Raw genomic sequence first — 17,390 nt, 5'->3', positions numbered from 1 at the left:
TCCTAAAGACCTCATTTCCAAATACAGTCATATTGGGGAATAAGGCTTCAACCCTTGGATTTGTGGAGAACTGGCAGCATGCAGTTTTCAGTCTTTTCAGCCTCTAGTTTCCTAACCGAGCAATGCAGAGCTCTGGAATCTTGCTCTGGGTTATTTAGAGGAGTCAAAGGGAAGGATGAAGGGGACGAAGAGAAGGGAAAGTTTCACAAAAGGCCCACATTCAGAATAATCATGGTAACATTCAATTCACTATCAGTGCCAAGGACCTCGCTAAACACATGATCTTGAAAATAATCCAATTATTTCCCCAGGTTATAGATGAGAAACAGAGGACTAGTGAGAGGTTGAGTCATCTGCCCGGGGTCATCCAGCTGACCCTAGCAGAGCAAGCCTTGCAGCCAAGGCCATCTGGTCACTGCGCCCTGACTCCTCCAAGCCTGACTCACAGTCGCACAAAGGTCACCTCGTTCAATTCTTCAACTGACTGTACAAAGACAGATTTTTTTATGATCCTTTTTTTAGTTTCACACAAAGAAACTGAAGCTTAAGAGACTCCTCTGAGGTCAGACGTTTAATAAATGACAGTCAGTGCTAGGATTCGGAAATAGAAAGGAAGACGGAATTGATTCCTGACTTTCTGCAGGAAAGTAGGTCACCACTTTGTTAGGGTAAGCGAATGACCAACATGCTTAAGAAAACATCTGAGGTTGTGTACTGTCAGTGCTTTCTTCCATTGCTCTGAACTTCATGGCTTGATTCCAAGGAGGCATTTAGCCAGAGGAGCTCACCTAAGTAAACCCCTTAGCCAACACCTTAAAGAGAGAAAACAGTTCCATTTTCAAGAGAAGGCATCTGAGTCATTAGACAACTAAGTGGATACTCTTGGTAACCTTACCCAGTTCCTTAATACTTGTAGGTTCTGCTAATTTAAAGGACCATGTGATGTTTAAATGAATGTTATTAACAGATACAGATTAAAGCTCCTGGAATGGGCAAGGCACCATGCTAGAGGATGAAGAAAAAGAACAGTTCAAGGTCCAGTAACTGAATAATGGGTGTTGGCCTGATAGGCACCACTGCTGTGTTTGCACAAATGGTGGTTGTGCACGTGCTGAGGTTCAGGCCTAGAAGAGGGCTTAGAGACTCTCTCCCGGACACTTGGGAACTGAATGTGACTGGGAAATGCAGCCTACAGACTGAGTATTCTTTTGTTGCTTTTGTGCTGGAGTCCATAGAATTGTTTCATTTACATTTCAAAACAAAAAGTAAACACACATTTCTGTATGTATATTCTAAAAGAACACACACCAGACTTGTCAGTAGCCACTGCTCTTTAGTTGGGCCAGGGAAGAAGAACACTGCTGCTGCTGCTAAGTCGCTTCAGTCCTTTCCGACTCCGTGCCACCCCATAGACAGCAGCCCACCAGGCTCCCTCATCCCTGGGATTCTCCAGGCAAGAACACTGGGGTGGGTTGCCATTTCCTTCTCCAATGCATGAAAGTGAAAAGTGAAAGTGAAGTAGCTTAGCCGTCTTAGCGACCCCATGGACTGCAGCCTACCAGGCTTCTCCGTCCATGTGATTTTCCAGGCAAGAACACTAGCACTTCTTAATTTCACAGAATTCTATACAATTTTATTTCGCTTCTGTTTTGTTTTTTTTTTAAGGAAGCCTGTATTACTTTTTAAAAGACAAACAGACTTCAGAGATACTGCAAGTTCAGGCCCAGTCCGCCGCATTAAAGCAAGTCAATAGGAAATGTTTGGTTTCCCAGTGCGTATAAAAGTAACGTCAACACTATACCGTAGTCTGTTAAGTATGCAATAGCATTATATCTAAAAAAAAATAACATACATAACATAACATTCTACTTAATTGAAAAGTAGATATCATCTGCACCTTCAGCCAGTTGTAACAATAACATCAAAGATCAGGGATCACATATCACCATAACTAATATGATAATAATAATGAAAAAGTTTGAAATATTGCAAGAATTACTGAAATGTCACACAGATACAAAATAAGCAAATGTTGTTGGAAAGATGGCGCCAGTAGTAGACTTGCTGTCATAGGTCCACAGCCCTTCAGTTCATTTAAAATGAAGTATCTTCGAAGCACAATGCTGCTGCTGCTAAGTCACTTCCGTCGTGTCCGACTCTGTGCGACCCCATAGACATCAGCCCACTAGGCTCCCCTGCCTCTAGGATTCTCCAGGCAAGAACACTGGTGTGGGTTGCCATTTCCTTCTCCAGTGCATGAAAGTGAAAAGTGAAAGTGAAGTCACTCAGTCCTGTCTTGAAGTGCAATAAAATGATTATATATTTTTAAAGACTACTTCTACGTGACTAATAAAAATTCTTCCCTCTGTACTCAGCTTCTATCCATACAAGTGAAGGCTAAATTAGAAACAATTCTGTATACATTTTGGTAAGTTTGAAGCATAGAATAGAGTTCCTTGAAAAGATAGTAATGATTTTTAAGCCTTTGTATAAACACTGTGGTCTTCTCAGGGCCTCATTCTGAAAGACCAGTGGGCAGAGGGTCAGATGCGCTGCTCCAAAGGGCTTAGGCTGGAAATGGGGAGGGGTTTAAGGGGGGCTTCCCTGGTGGCTCACATGGTAAAGAATCTGCCTGCAACGCAGGAGACCCAGGTTCTATCTCTGCATCGAGAATATCCCCTGGAGGAGGGCATGGCAACCCACTCCAGTATTCTTGCCTGGAGAATCCTCATGGACAGAGAAGCCTGGTGGGCTACGACTCACACACACACACACACACACACACACACACACACACACACAGAAGCCTGGTGGGCTACGACACACACACACACACACACACACACACACACAGAAGCCTGGTGGGCTACGACACACACACACACACACACACACACACACACACACACACACTGATTGTAATGAAATAAAACAAAGTAGACCTTCCAGTCATAACCAGGCCCATAAAAACGCATCAGGGCCCAACAACCAACCGTTGGGAGAAACTTTTGGGGTCTCGGAGGTGATTGTGGTCTGATCCTTGCTCCTAGCATCCCATACCTGCTGTACCCACATCACATCTATTCCCACCACAAAAGCAGAGGATTCCCAGCACCCCAGTCTGTTCTCGTATGCAAGTCAGACTGCAGACACACCAAGCTTTCTTCTGCATCCACACTCATGCACGTACCCAACCCTCCTCTGCCTGCTTCCTCCCCTCCCAGCTCCCCACATCCTAGCTCTCTAGCAAACTCCTATTCATCCTTGAAATCCAGCTCAAGATTACCTTCGACTCTGCAACATCCATGATGTGCCCAGATTTTCCTGGGCACTTTGGCTACATTGTCATTGTCCCATCATATCACAACATATACATTTTTTTTACTCCATAAGCCCCTCTGTATCTTTTATTCCTGTATCCCCAACCAGTGTCCTAACACTTAATACATAGTTGCTCAATGCATGTTTGTTGAATAAACAGGCTACTTGGCTCATACCAGAAGGTTCCTTCCTGTGGCAGCTCGTAAGTGTGTGGCCTCCAACCCCCTTTCCTCGATTTTTTTTTTCATTGACCCAGAAATGGTGAATAGCAAACCAATTCCTGAGACTTCAGTAAAACTGTTTTCACTTTTTCTAAAGAAAACAGCCTTGATCCCTGACTTGCATGGTTATTTTTAGCCTTTTGGAAGTCCTAAGTGAGGTTTGGGAGTATTTTTCTACATCTTGATTTTCCCACTCTGTCTGTTTGGCTCCACCATCCTAAGATTTATCTTTTCTCCCAGTGCTCGTCTCAACATCATCCTGGCATTAACAAGCCCAAGACCTTAACAGACTGATTTGAATTGAACAAGGAAATAGAATCCAGTACCCACCAGGCAACATAAATGAGCCTGGCCCACTACCAGTTCCTGAAGTCTCTGTGTTTTCCAATAAATGCACACAAATCAGTGCACACAAATGCACACACATCAGCCCCAAAGCAGAGAGTCTGGGGCTGCTGGGGTCCCACTGGTAACTAACCCCCTCTCCTCTTGAGACCCTGTAAAAGCCGGCCCCTTCCAGAAACCAAAACAGACTATATGCCAAGTGCCAAAGTGAACGTGACCAAGTGTCCTCTTACTTGGTAAAACGAAGCTCCTCGCAGGGCCTTTTCTCCAAAGACACAAAGAAGTGACTCGGTACAGTGAGGGCAGCGTTCCAGTCCCAGCTGGCAAGAGCAGGGCAGGGCTCCCGTCCTCCCAGAGGCCACAAAGGACAGCGACGTTTCCTAGAAAAGGAGCCGTGGGAGGAGACTGCAGTGGACTGAGCTGATACAGAGCAACTTTGCCAACATGGAAGGCTGCTCCCATGCTATTTCAAAGGCAAGTTATTCTGGGAGCTGGAGGGAGGCTGGGTCGTCAAGTCAGGTGTCAGTTTAGAAGAAGAGTGGGACCAGGGAGGCTGGCCTCAACAAGGCAGGTATTTGTGGCTGATTCTGCTCCTTGAAAGAGGCTGTAAATAAACCACAAAAATAGGAACCAAGGTGACTGTGTGTTGTGATATTCATTACAGCAAAAAAAAAAAAAACTGATAGCAACCTAACGTAGCAGTAGGTGATTAATTATATAGCCATGGTCCAGAACATTAAGCCACAATTTAAAAGTTTCTTTTTAATATTAAAAAAAATTGAATAAATAAAGTTTCTTTTTAATATTTATTTATTTGGCTGCCTCGGGATATTCCTTACATCATTTGGGATCTTTTGTTGCAGTAGTTGCAGCACTTGGGCTTAGTTGCCCACGGCATGTAGGGTCTTAATTCCCTAACCAGGGATCGAACCCAAGTCTCTTGCATCAGAAGTATGCAGTCTTAATCACTGGACCGCCCAGGCAGTCCCACACCATTCAAAGTTTTCCATGCATAGTTCATAATCTAGGAAGATGTTCCTGATAGAATATTGAGTTTAAAAAGCAGAATATACTTCGTACACTCTTCTGTATTTTCCTTAGTTTTAATAATGAGCATACATCAGTTGTAAACCGACAGTTTCACTGAATTTATTTTACAGTATATTGTTTCTGGGAAGGTGAGGCTTGATTCTGAGGCACTTCCAAATCCTGTTGGAAGTGCCAAGGTAGAGCACTGCTGGCCAGCTGTGTACCCCCTCTCTGGGGCATCTCACCAGGCGGGTATATTCCATGTCCTGTGACTTTCTGATATGGTGTTTTACTTGCTTCATCAAAGTTGCTGCTCTGTAAATTATTTCTTTTGCTGTCATTTGCTATGGAGTTTGAGGGAAGAGAGTGAAATGGGGATGTTGCTAGGACTATAAGTGGAAGTCCATGTTTCAACTTATACAGATTCCTGCTGGCAGTTGAAGAAAGGGTGAATATGAGGAAAATCAAGACCAGAGAAAAGAAAAAGAGGGAAGTACAGTGTGATGGAAGAGCTCTCTTCCAGGAGTCATGAAATTTGGCTTCAGCTTGTAAGGCTGTATGACCTTTGGCAAATAATGCCCTCTCTCTGGGCTTCTCTCATCATATTTGCAACGACTGGATGAGATGGTGACTTTTCCTAAAGCTCCTAGATCTTCTCGGGCAGAGCAGAACCTGTTTATATGTGGTTGTTCTATAAACGGAGGGTCACGTGCTCAACTCAGCAATGTAGCTGATTTAAGTGCTTACCATTTTACTGAGGGCTTCCCTAGTGGCTCAGACGGTAAAGCGTCTGCCTGCAATGCCGGAGACCCAGGTTTGATTCCTGGCTCAGGAAGAGCCCCTGGAGAAAGAAATGGCAATCCACTCCAGCCCTCTTGCCTGGAAAATCCCATGGACGGAGGAGCCTGATAGGCTACAGTCCATGGGGTTTCAAAGAGTTGGATACGACTGAGCGGCTTCACTTTCACTTTCATTTTACCGAGCACTTCTACATTTCATGACACCCATGGCAGACTATGTCCCTTGTCACACACTTTGGTCCTTTCCTCAGGAAGCAGAGTAGGGATTTTTTTAATTAACAAATTAACATTTTTATTCTTATTTATTTATTTGGCTGCACCGGGTCTTAGTTGCAGCATGCACATGGGATCTTTTTTAATGTATATAATTATTTACTTATTTATTTTTGGCTGGGCTGGGTCTTCACTGCTACACAGGCTTTTCCCTAGTTGCGGCGAGTGGGGGCTACTCTCATGTTGCGGTACTTCTGCATGCTGCTCATTGCAGCGGCTTCTCTTGTTGAGAAGCACGGGCTCCAGGGCATGAGGGCTCAGCAGTCCTCAGGCTCTAGAGAACAGGCTCAATAGTTGTGGTGCGCAGGCTTTGCTGCTCTGCAGCAGATGGGATCTTCCCAGATCAGGGAACCATGTCTCCTGTATCAACAGGCAGATTCTTTACCACTGAGCCACCAAGGAAGCCCTGAATAGGGATATTAAAAAACTAAGAAGTAGATCCTTTAAGAACCAAACTGAGTTTAGCCAGCTCACCCTTGCCCCCACTGTCATAGTCCATCTGGGCAGCTAGAACAAAAACACTGCAGACTGGGTGGCTCATAACAGAATTGTGTCGCACGGTTCTGGAGGCTGAGAAGTCCAAAATCACAGTGTCAGCAGATGAGGTGTCTGGTGGGGCCATGTCTCCTGCTTCACGGACTGCTCCCTTCTTGCTGTGTCCTCACGTGGTGGCAGGACCAAGGGAGTGCTCTAGGGTTTCTATTCTAAGGACACTAGTCCCATTCAGGAGGATTCTGCCCTCGTGACCTCACTACCTACCAGAGGCCCCACCTCCAAATACCATCACATTGGGGAAATGGGTTTCAACATATGGATTTTTAGGGGACACAAATGTTCAGTCTATAGCATCTGCAGTAATTGCACTAGGAACCAAAAACTCTGGATGAGAGGCAACTAATTCTCTCCCACTCAAGCCTTACAGACAAAGTCTGCGTGCAGAAGAAAGGTTACCGGGTCAGCCTTTCAGATTATTTCCCTACCACACCAAGTTCCAAGAAAAAAGTCTTAGTCATCTGGGGGATGAGAGCCCTTAGGACAAGAAACACTGCAGCTGCCTGTGTGTGTTGCAACGTAAGATGGTGTGGTGGTTCTCTGGCAAAACTGTCATGGTGAGACAGGCCTGGTCTGCATGCTCAGTCACTCAGTCATCTCCAACTCTTTGACACCCCCTGAGCTATAGCCCACCAGGCTTCTCTGTCCATGGAATTCTCCAAACAGGAATACTGGAGTGGGTTGCCATTTCCTCTTCCAGGGGATCTTCCCAACCCAGGGATCGAACCTGGGTCTGCCTGCATTTGCAGGCAGATTCTTTACCGCTGAGCCACTTTGGAAGCCCCATAGCTTAACTAGCCAGTTTCTGTATTAGAAGGATTTATAGGGTTTACTCTTTTTCAGGTTTTCTTTTTCTTCTTTTTTCCTTTTTTAATAATACTGTCACCCTCACATATATAGTCAGTTGATTTTCAACAGTGCTGCCAAGACAATTCACTGAGGCAATATAGTCTCTTCTGCAAATGGATACCCACATACCAGAGAACAAGCTTCCCTTCCCCTCCACTAAACACAAAAATTAGCTCAAATAGACCCAAATAAGAAGAGCTAAAACTATCAAACACTTGCAAGAAAATATAGGAGTAAATCTTCATGAGTTTAGGTTAGGCAGAACCTTCTTAGATATGACACCAAAAGTATCAACCACTAGCAAAAGGAAAAACAGACCAAATTAAAACCTTTTTTGCTTGATGCATGCCATCAAGAACATGAAAAGACAACTCGCAGAATGAGAGAAAACATTTGCAAAGCATATATCTGAAAAAGGATTAATATCCAGAGATCAATACAGACAAATATAATATATCCTTATATATTATATAGTATATATGGGCTTCCCTGGTGGCTCAGCAGTAAAAAAAAATCTGCCTGCCAATACAGGTGAAACAAGGGGCGTGGGTTCCATCCCTGGGTTAGGAAGATCCCCTGGAAAAGGAAATAGCAACCCACTCCAGTATTCTTGCCTGGGAAATCCCATGCTACAGTGCATAGGATCACAAAAGAGTTGGACACGACTGAAGGACTAAACAACAACGACAAATAGTATATATAACATATAAAATAATATATAAAGAACTTCTATAAGCAACAACAAAAAGACAACCAGCCTAATTTTTTAAATGGTCAAAGGACTTGTATAGACATTTCTCCAAAGAAGATACACAAGTGGCCAATAAGCACAGGAAAAATTTTCAACATTATTAGTTATTACAGGAATGAAAGTCAAAACCACTGTGAGACACTACTTCACACTCCCTAAGTTGACCATTTTTTTAAAAAATAAAAAGGGAAATACTAAATGCAGGCCAGGATACAAAGAAATTGGACCCCTCAGGCACTGGTGGATTTGTGTAAAACAGTTTGGCAGTTAGTTCCTCAAAAATGTAAATACAGAATTACCTTTACCCAGCAATCTTACTCCAACATAAATACCTAAAAGAATTGAAAACATTCAGATGAAAACGTGTATATGAATGTGCACAGCAGTACCATCAGTTCAGTTCAGCTCAGTCCCTCAGTCATGTCCGTCTCTGCGACCCCATGAATCACAGCACGCCAGGCCCCCCTGTCCATCACCAACTCCCAGAGTTCAGTAGCAAAAGGGTAGAAATGACTCAAATGTCCGTTCACAGATGAGTAAATGAGCAAAGCATGGTCTGGCCATACACTGGACTATTATTCCACCACAAAACGTAGTGAAGTCCCATCACATGTTACAGACTGCATGAACCTAAAAAGAAGCCTGTTAACAGGCAGCCACACAGGGTATGATCACCACACAGGGGATTATCTGAAATACCCAGGGCAGGCAAATCCAGAGAGACACAAACTAGATCAGAGGCTGCCAAGAGTGGGGAGGGAAAGGAAGTGGGAAGTGACTCATAATGGGGTTTATTTTCTGAGATGACGAAAATGTCCTAAAATTGCAATGACAGTTGCACAACTCTGTGAACATACCAAAAAAAAAACACACACCACACTGAATTGTGCACTTTAAACGAGTGGACTACAAAATTATGTGAATTATGTCTCAATCAAGCTGTTCTGAAAATAACTAATATTTAATAACAATATTTATGATGGGCACTGTAAAAACAAACAGTACAAAAATATATCCAGGGAGGAAAAATGAAATCTCCCTCCACATACGCTTCTCTCCTCAGAGAAAATCACTGTTAACTACTCAATGTGTAAACTTCCATACCTTCAATACTTTACAAATGCAGATTTACATACAGAAACACAAATATAGTTCATTTTTCAGTGAGGCATACTATTCCATGGGATACCTGTATCATAACTTACTTGACTAATAAAACCGTCCGTCCTGTGGCTTTGCTAGAATCATCATTCAGTTCAGTTCAGTCACTCAGTCATGTCCGACTCTTTGTGACCCCATGAATTGCAGCATGCCAGGCCTCCCTGTCCATTACCATCTCCCGGAGTTTTCTCAAACTCACGTCCATCGAGTTGGTGATGCCATCCAGCTATCTCAACCTCTGTCGTCCCCTTTTCCTTCTGCCCCCAATCCCTCCCAGCATCAGTCTTTTCCAATGAGTCAACTCTCCACATGAGGTGGCCAAAGTACTGGAGTTTCACCTTTAGCATCATTCCTTCCAAAGAATACCCAGGACTGATCTCCTTTAGAATGGACTGGTTGGATCTCTTTGCAGTGCAAGGGACTCTCAAGAGTCTTCTCCAACACCACAGTTCAAAAGCATCAATTCTTCGGCACTCAGCTTTCTTCACAGTCCAACTCTCACATCCATATATGACCACTGGAAAAACCATAGCCTTTACTAGACGGACCTTTGTTGGCAAAGTAATGTCTCTGCTTTTCAATATGCTGTCTAGGTTGGCCATAACTTTTCTTCCAAGGAGTAAGCGTCTGTTAATTTCATGGCTACAATCACCATCTGCAGTGATTTTGGAGCCCCCAAAAATAAAGTCTGTCACTGTTTCCCCATCTATTTCCCATGAAGTGATGGGACTAGTTGCCATGATCTTCGTTTTCTGAATGTTGAGCTTTAAGCCAACTTTCTCACTCTCCTCTTTCACTTTCATCAAGAGGCTTTTTAGCTCCTCTTCACTTTCTGCCATAAGGATGGTGTCATCTGCTTATCTGAGGTTATTGATATTTCTCCTGGCAATCTTGATTCCAGCTTGTGCTTCATCCAGCCCAGTGTTTCTCATGATGTACTCTGTATATAAGTTAAATAAGCAGGGTGACAATATACAGCCTTGACGGACTCATTTTCCTGTTTGGAACCAGTCTGTTGTTCCATGTCCGGTTCTGTTGCTTCCTGACCTGCATATAGGTTTCTCAAGAGGCAGGTCAGGCGGCCTGGTATTCCCATCTCTTTCAGAATTTTCCACAGTTTATTGTGATCCACACAGTCAAAGGATTTGGCATAGTCAATAAAGCAGAAATAGATGTTTTTCTGGAACTCTCTTGCTTTTTCCATGATCCAGCGGATGTTGGCAATTTGATCTCTGGTTCCTCTGCCTTTTCTAAACCAGCTTGAACACCTGGAAGTTCACAGTTCACGTATTGCTGAAGCCTGGCTTGGAGAATTTTGAGCATGACTTTACTAGTGTGTGAGATGAGCACAATTGTGCGGTAGTTTGAGCATTCTTTGGCATTGCCTTTCTTTGGGATTGGAATGAAAACTGACCTTTTCCAGTCCCACTGCTGAGTTTTCCAAATTTGCTGGCATATTGAGTGTGGCATTTTCACAGCATCATGTTTCAGGATTTGAAATAGCTCAACTGCAATTCCATCACCTCCACTAGCTTTTTCGTAGTGATGCTTTCTAAGGTCCACTTGACTTCACATTCCAGGATGTCTGGCTCTAGGTGAGTGATCACACCATCGTGATTATCTGGGTTGTGAAGATCTTTTTTGTACAGTTCTTCTGTGTATTCTTGCCACCCTTTCTTAACATATTCTGCTTCTGTTAGGTCCATACCATTTCTGTCCTTTATCGAGCCCATCTTTGCATGAAATGTTCCCTTGGTATCTCTAATTTTCTTGAAGAGATCTCTAGTCTTTCCCATTCTGTTGTTTTCCTCTATGTCTTTGCATTGATTGCTGAGGAAGGCAGGAAGGCTTTCTATCTCTTGCTATTCTTTGGAACTCTGCATTCAGATGCTTATATCTTTCCTTTTCTCTTTTGCTTTTCCCTTCTCTTCTTTTCACAGCTATTTGTAAGGCCTCCCCAGACAGCCATTTTGCTTTTTTGCATTTCTTTTCCATGGGGATGGTCTCGATCCAATGTCACGAACCTCATTCCATAGTTCATCAGGCACTCTATCAGATCTAGGCCCTTAAATCTATTTCTCACTTCCACTGTATAATCATAAGGGATTTGATTTAGGTCATACTTGGATGGTCTAGTGGTTTTCCCTACTTTCTTCAATTTCAGTCTGAATTTGGCAATAAGGAGTTCATGATCTGAGCCACAGTCAGCTTCCAGTCTTGTTTTTGCTGACTGTATAGAGCTTCTCCACATCATTAACCATCGTGAAATAAATAACACCCCACGGCTGTTCACACTGGAGTGATACATAGAGTAAGAAGCTATTTAGTTACACATCAGGGTTTGCAGTGTGGGCTTCCTGTCCACCTCCAGATAAGACCTTGACCCTAGTGAGGTGAGAAACCTAGATTCTGCATTTTTTACGGACTCCCTAGATGATCGTAAAGCACAGTAATGTTTGGGAACCTCTGAGCTGCTGTTTCTGAGTTGCAGCTCAGATTTCCTGAGACGGAGAAGTGGAGTAAGCAAGCCTGGATCAGGTCACCCGGGATGGGGGAAGCTTGGATCAGGTCACCTGGGAAAGGGCATTATTTGGTCTTTTTGCTTGGAGCCTAAGTGTAGGAGCAAGATTTCTCATAGGAATGCAAGAGCAAGAAGGACTGAGAATGAGGAATAAAATTCTGGAGTCTCCAGTCACTGGCATTCCTGGGGGGCATAGAGACACACCTCTATGTGTCGCCCAGAGCATGCAGTTCCCCAAGCCCGAGTACCAGTGACACAGCCTCAGCTCTGAGCTCAGCCACGTCTCACAAGACCTTGGAAGCACTGGCTGCTTCAGAAGCCATCCATGAGGAGCAGAATCTCTCACTCAGGACTCACCACTCTCAGCAGAGATGTTAATCTCTATTAAGCAACTGAACAGTGAGACTTTGTAAACACTTTACCTCACTGATTATATAAAAGTTCTCACTGAACTATTACAAAGTCAGCAATTAATCCTGTTGAGTTAGAGTAAGAATACACTGATTAGAGCCTTGTCCCATCGTTCCACCTCCCGGCCTGTCTGTTGGGGATGCCCGGGACCCCCTGCAGGCCAGTTACAGCTTTGGGGTCACTCCTGACACTTGCTTAGCTGTGCCTGGCTAGCAGCTGGTCTCACCAGGCCCTTCTCGTAGCTGCTGAAACTCATAGGGAGGATGTTCGTGTACCTCCCCATAAACTTGGATGGCCACCAGGACACTGCCGTTTTGTAAATCATTGAGCCCTGTGCCCTTCATGCTCATGACCAGCATCCCTGGTGCTGGGGTATCCACCCAGAGCCATCAGGCAGGCCACTCCCAGCCTTCCCATCCTGCCAGCCCGGTCACTGTGGACCCTCCTCAGCCTCCTCTCAGTCCTCTTCTGGCAGCCTGAGCACTCACCTCTGCTGACAGCACCACTGCCTCCGAGGTTGCTGTGGAGGGTACCGGGGACCTCTCAGCTCCTTCCCCTGCTCAGCTCTCCAGCCATGTATCCATTTTGTCTCCATCTTTCTATCCCCACCCTCTGCGTCCAGACTTCGGCAGAGAGGTCCTCTCATTGAAACACAGGTGGAATCCTCAGAAACCTTTGAAGACCCCTGGGTCTAATCACACAGGGCATCTGCTGCTGACTGCCCTTCTCTGTGGCCCAGCACCCATCACCCTTTTCCTTCCTTGGCATCAAATACCATCCAATCCAGAGTCAGCTCAAGAGCTGACCTTTACAGGACCCTGACCACATGCCAGGGTCTAAATGTCCATCAGGTTTTACCTCGTTTCATCCTCACCACGGCTGATGACGCAGGAGCTGTTAGCGCTCCTTGAGTCCTCAGCTCTGCTCCCTGCTTCACACGTCCATCCTCTGCGGCTAGATCACCCGGGCCTTACCTGGCTCCTCCTGCCCCCGCGGGTAGCTTGCTCTCTACCACCATGGCTGACTGGTTTGCCGCATCCTCAAACATCCTCACAGCTACACAAACCCTTCCTGGCCTCCCAAGTCCTTCAGGCCTCCCGCCTCTTTCTTCCTCCCAAACTTCTTGAAGCTCCTGGCGCTGCTCCCTCACCACCCACTGGCCTGTTCTTCTGCACCACCTGCCCCTTTTCATGGGCACTGCTGTCAGGGCCACCCATGGTCCCCCCGAGGGGTGAAATCCAGCGGCCTTTCCTTCCTCAAGCCCCACCAGCACGGTCCCGTGCACTGGTCTGCTCCGTCTCTGCCCCACCAGACTGTCCCTCCTTTCTCCCCCAACCCGACTCGAGCTAAGGTTCTGGTTCCTGCTCCCTTGAGGCTATTCCCGGAGAGCTTCTCCATGGCTACAGCTCCTTCATGAGAATTGTTGTTTTTTTTTTTAAATGCACTGTTTTAATTTTGACAGTCTTAAGACAAACCAAAAAAAGGAAGTCCCAGTTGACTGAGCACTCTGTAGCTGGGTACCACCAGTTTCAGTGCCCCTCCTAGCACTCTGCATTATTACACCAAGTGATGACTAAAGTCACACCTCTGACATGGGCTTCCCTGGTGGCTCAGACAGGAAAAGAATCTGCCCACAATGTGGGAGACCTGGGTTTGACCCCTGGAGAAGGGAATGGCAACTCACTCCAGTATTCTTGCCTGGAGAATTCCACGGACAGAGGAACATGGTGGGCTACAGTCCATGGGGCCCCAAAGAGTCAGACACAACTGAGCAACTAACACTTTCTGACTGTAAGGAAGGCACCAGGCAAACATGAAGTCCTCACATGTGATGCCGCTGGAGTCACCTTCAATGGCGTTTCTTCCTTGCTCCTACCATCCAGTCAGACACTAAATCTGACAAAGTCTCCTTCCATAAGTGTTCTGGGCGCCTTTCTCTCTCCCATCCCCAGGGCCTCGTCTTTGGTCTGGACCCTTGCTGAGGCCTAACTGTGCTCCACCCCCAAGTTCACCCTTCACTTTCCCAGGCTGACATCCTAAAGCAAACCCGATCCAGCCACTGCCCTGAGGAAACCTCCCCATGCCCCTCCCTGTATGATGGTCTCTACATGAGACAGGTGGTGCCCTCAGTCACGGCCCACACTCACCCCACACACCATGGCTCCACTCTTCTCTTTCAAAAACTCTAGCCCCTGTCCGAAGGCCTGTTCACCCTGACCCAGCACAGACACCGCCACCTACATGAAACTCTTTCATCTGAACTGTACAACCTTAACATTTCCTCTCTGAACCACCACAGCAACATGTTTGACTGTTTTTTGCAGTGACTTTTTGCCCTGGACTTCGTTATTTGAGCACTGGTCTGATCCTCCTGCGGTGCCTTGCAGTTCAGTGGAACCTTCAGTTAAGGTTCCCTTTCACCCTGAGATGCCCCAGGGGCTCCCTGGTTTGGCAACCCCCTTCTCACATTGGGACTCCAGGGTGTCCTAGTGGGCTGACTCCACGTCCCACCCTCTGGCTTTGCTTCTGCTCTTCTCACTTGGTTCCAGGTGCTTACTGAAGTCAGGGATGAACCCCTTCTCTGACATGGCCCTAAATTTGGCTTTTTTTAAAAAAGGGAGTGAGGCAGACATTTCAGATACCAGAGTGTCTGAAAGTCTAGGTCCTGGCCCTTCTCTCTCTGTCCTGAGCAACACTGCACAGCCTCTGCTCAGGGGGGCCCTTGGGAGTCCCCTGGGGAGAGGGGAGGGGTGGGGACAGAGACCTGGGCCTCCCAGCTGAGCCTTGTGACCACTGAAGTGAGCTCAGCGAGCAGCTCTGTTTCTCAGTTGCCACGTAAGACAGTGAATTGGCAAATTTGGGGAAAAGATCTCACAAGAACTTCACAGGATTTACACATCTTGTTGGGGTACTAACTAATGTAAAATGCGCATCTTCCTGAGAAAGGTGAGCTACAGCTCTGCCTGACAGCCCTGACCTGCAGGTCCCTTCTGTGTGCCTGAGAAAGGAGAGCCAGGCGCCTCTGTGGACAAGGGTCTCTACACGTGGTCGTTGTCCAGCTCTTAAATTGCTTTCAGGGGTGGGATGGCTGGCAGCCCAGATGTTTCACAGACACCAACTGGTCTGTTTCAGTCTCTTCCTGGTTCTTGGTCCCTTCTTTCCTCCTCGCCTTTCCCTGTTTCTTTTCCTCTCTCCTCTTGGGCTGGTCCCTGGCGATTCCCGGAGGCGACTCACCCCCGCCGCGCAGCAGCCCAGGTGACCCACCTGCGCCCCGCCCGTCTCCGGTGGCCCTGAACTCGGGTGACCTTTGCCCGCCCAGACGACTGAGGAAGTCCTCGGTTTAGAAATATGCCGGAGTGAGGGGTGGAGAGGGGAAGGGAGGACAAGCCACAGGCCCAAATAAGGGCGCGCACGGTGCCCCGGGGGCGCGGTGACTGTGCTCACCCCCGGGTCCCCAGGCTGGCAGGAGGGAGGAGGGGAGAGCCCACCGCGCCCCCCACCCCGAGGCCACGCCTCACACAGCTGGGGGCAGTCACTACAAAGTGCAGAGCAGGTCAGTTATTCCTGAATTTCCTGGGTCGAACGCGGAGGTCCAGGGCAGGGCTAGGTTTGGGGACTTTTCCTGCGGAATTGACGCCGTGTTCGCTCACTGCACCCCCGGGGGGGGCGGGGGGGACCGTGTCCTCTGTGTGTCCGGTCGCGTCCAGAGCGCCCATCCCAGCCCCTCGGGGGTCGCAGGGCCACAGCCCCACGAGGTGCCCTCCCAACCCCGCCCCGGACCCTGCATCCGCGTTGGTGCCCAGTCCACGCTAGGCCCGCGGGTAAAGGTGCAGAGATCCCACGCTCTGGGAGGCCTGCCCTGCCCCGCTCTGCCCTCGCACGGAATCCAGCAAGCGTTGTCGGCCCTCAGGTGCTGGAAAGCTAGCCCCTCGAGATCAGTACATCCCTCTTCCTCCTCCCGGACGGACGCGTGGCTCAGATGCTTTTCTCTCGGTCCGGCAGCCAGCCCGCGGGACCCCGGAGCCAGCCCGCAAATCTGCACCGCCTCCCCTCCCCCTGCGACTGCCCTCCCACTCCGGGTCAGAGCCCCCAGCAGGCTTTGCTTTCTGGGGAGCCCAGGCCAGGGTAGCTGGACCCTTGAACCCAGAGCCCTTTATTTGGAAGTTTTCTCACAGAAGGGCTTTGTTTCCAAAATTCAATTCCTCTTAATAGATTTCCTCTTTCACATGAGTCTCATTCTTAAGTCAGGAGCAAAACTAAAATTTAGTTACTGGAGAGGTTTTTTTTTTTTTTTCCACTTTTGTTTTAATATTCCTTTCCTTGGGTGTGTTTAACTTTCTTTGCTTTGACTTTGAACATGCCCTAAAACTCTTGTGTTATCTTTAGCATTTTTCAAAAGCCACAGTTCAGGAAGTTAAAGAAATTGTTCCCTGGTGGCAGAACTGCAGAACTGCAGCCTCTTTCCCTCTGTAAATGCAGTGAAAGTGGTGTCTGCCTGAGTGGACTTCCACTGTTAGGCTGATTACTTCCGTAGAGTCGTTTCTAAAAAGCTCAAAGGGCACAACTGGGTAGCCAAACAGCCTTCCCACACAGGTGCAGCCAGTAAACTGGCCCCTTCCTGTGACCCCCTCCTCCACACCATGTCCTGCTTTAATTCTGCATTTATTTGACTCCTGAGAATTAGAGGAATATATGTTGGTAGCTTGCATTTCCTGCTTTGTAAAATGCCTCTTCAAACAATCTTTCAGAGGTCTTTATAATGTTTCAGTCTCCAGGCTTCCTATGTGAATGACCTTGGAAATTCTGCCCTCATTCCTGGTTCTCCAGGGCTGGCTTCTTATCAGGAACCATCACCTCACTGATGAGATGTAGAGCGCTATTAATCAAGAGTCTAGGTTCAAGGTGTGACCTACCAGACACTTCATTTCTGAGCTGAAGGGCTCTGCGAGTTGCAGTCCTCCTGCAGGGGGTGGCTGATACAACCCCTGCTTGTCCTTGTCCTCAAGTCTTCAGAGGTGCCATCTCTGCTCTACTTGGCAAAACCTGGCCAGAAACCTGTTTTCAGCCACCCTATCCCCTGTCTCATCCAGAAAGAGTTACTCGGCTTTCCATGTTAGCAGAGCTACCCAGGCACACCAGCACCGGAGGTATCTCCA

General features: G+C 47.0%; 2 protein-coding genes across 9 annotated transcripts in view; one reads left to right on the top strand and one right to left on the bottom strand.

The window, feature by feature from the left end:
- PIGL (phosphatidylinositol glycan anchor biosynthesis class L) overlaps positions 1-17,390 on the top strand; it is a 52,790-nt gene that overhangs the window by 13,359 nt on the left and 22,041 nt on the right. The gene's annotated exons all lie outside the window — the stretch shown is intronic.
- Positions 1,612-17,390, bottom strand: part of CENPV (centromere protein V) — a 40,021-nt gene continuing 24,242 nt past the window's right edge. For 3 of the 6 annotated variants that reach the window (XR_011259857.1, XR_011259852.1, XR_011259849.1), the window contains 2 exons: positions 4,121-4,491; positions 1,612-2,247 (listed from right to left, as the gene is read on the bottom strand). The gene's annotated coding sequence lies outside the window, so the exon portion shown is untranslated. Of the gene's footprint in view, positions 2,248-3,680; positions 4,492-17,390 lie in introns of those variants that run through there. The other 3 variants (XR_011259855.1, XR_011259851.1, XR_011259848.1) reach the window with 1 other exon arrangement.

Source organism: Ovis canadensis, chromosome 11, assembly GCF_042477335.2.
Source record: "Ovis canadensis isolate MfBH-ARS-UI-01 breed Bighorn chromosome 11, ARS-UI_OviCan_v2, whole genome shotgun sequence".
Lineage (NCBI taxonomy): Eukaryota > Metazoa > Chordata > Mammalia > Artiodactyla > Bovidae > Ovis > Ovis canadensis.
The sequence above is the reverse complement of the archived record's forward strand: the minus strand, read 5'-3'. Positions and strand labels throughout refer to the sequence as shown.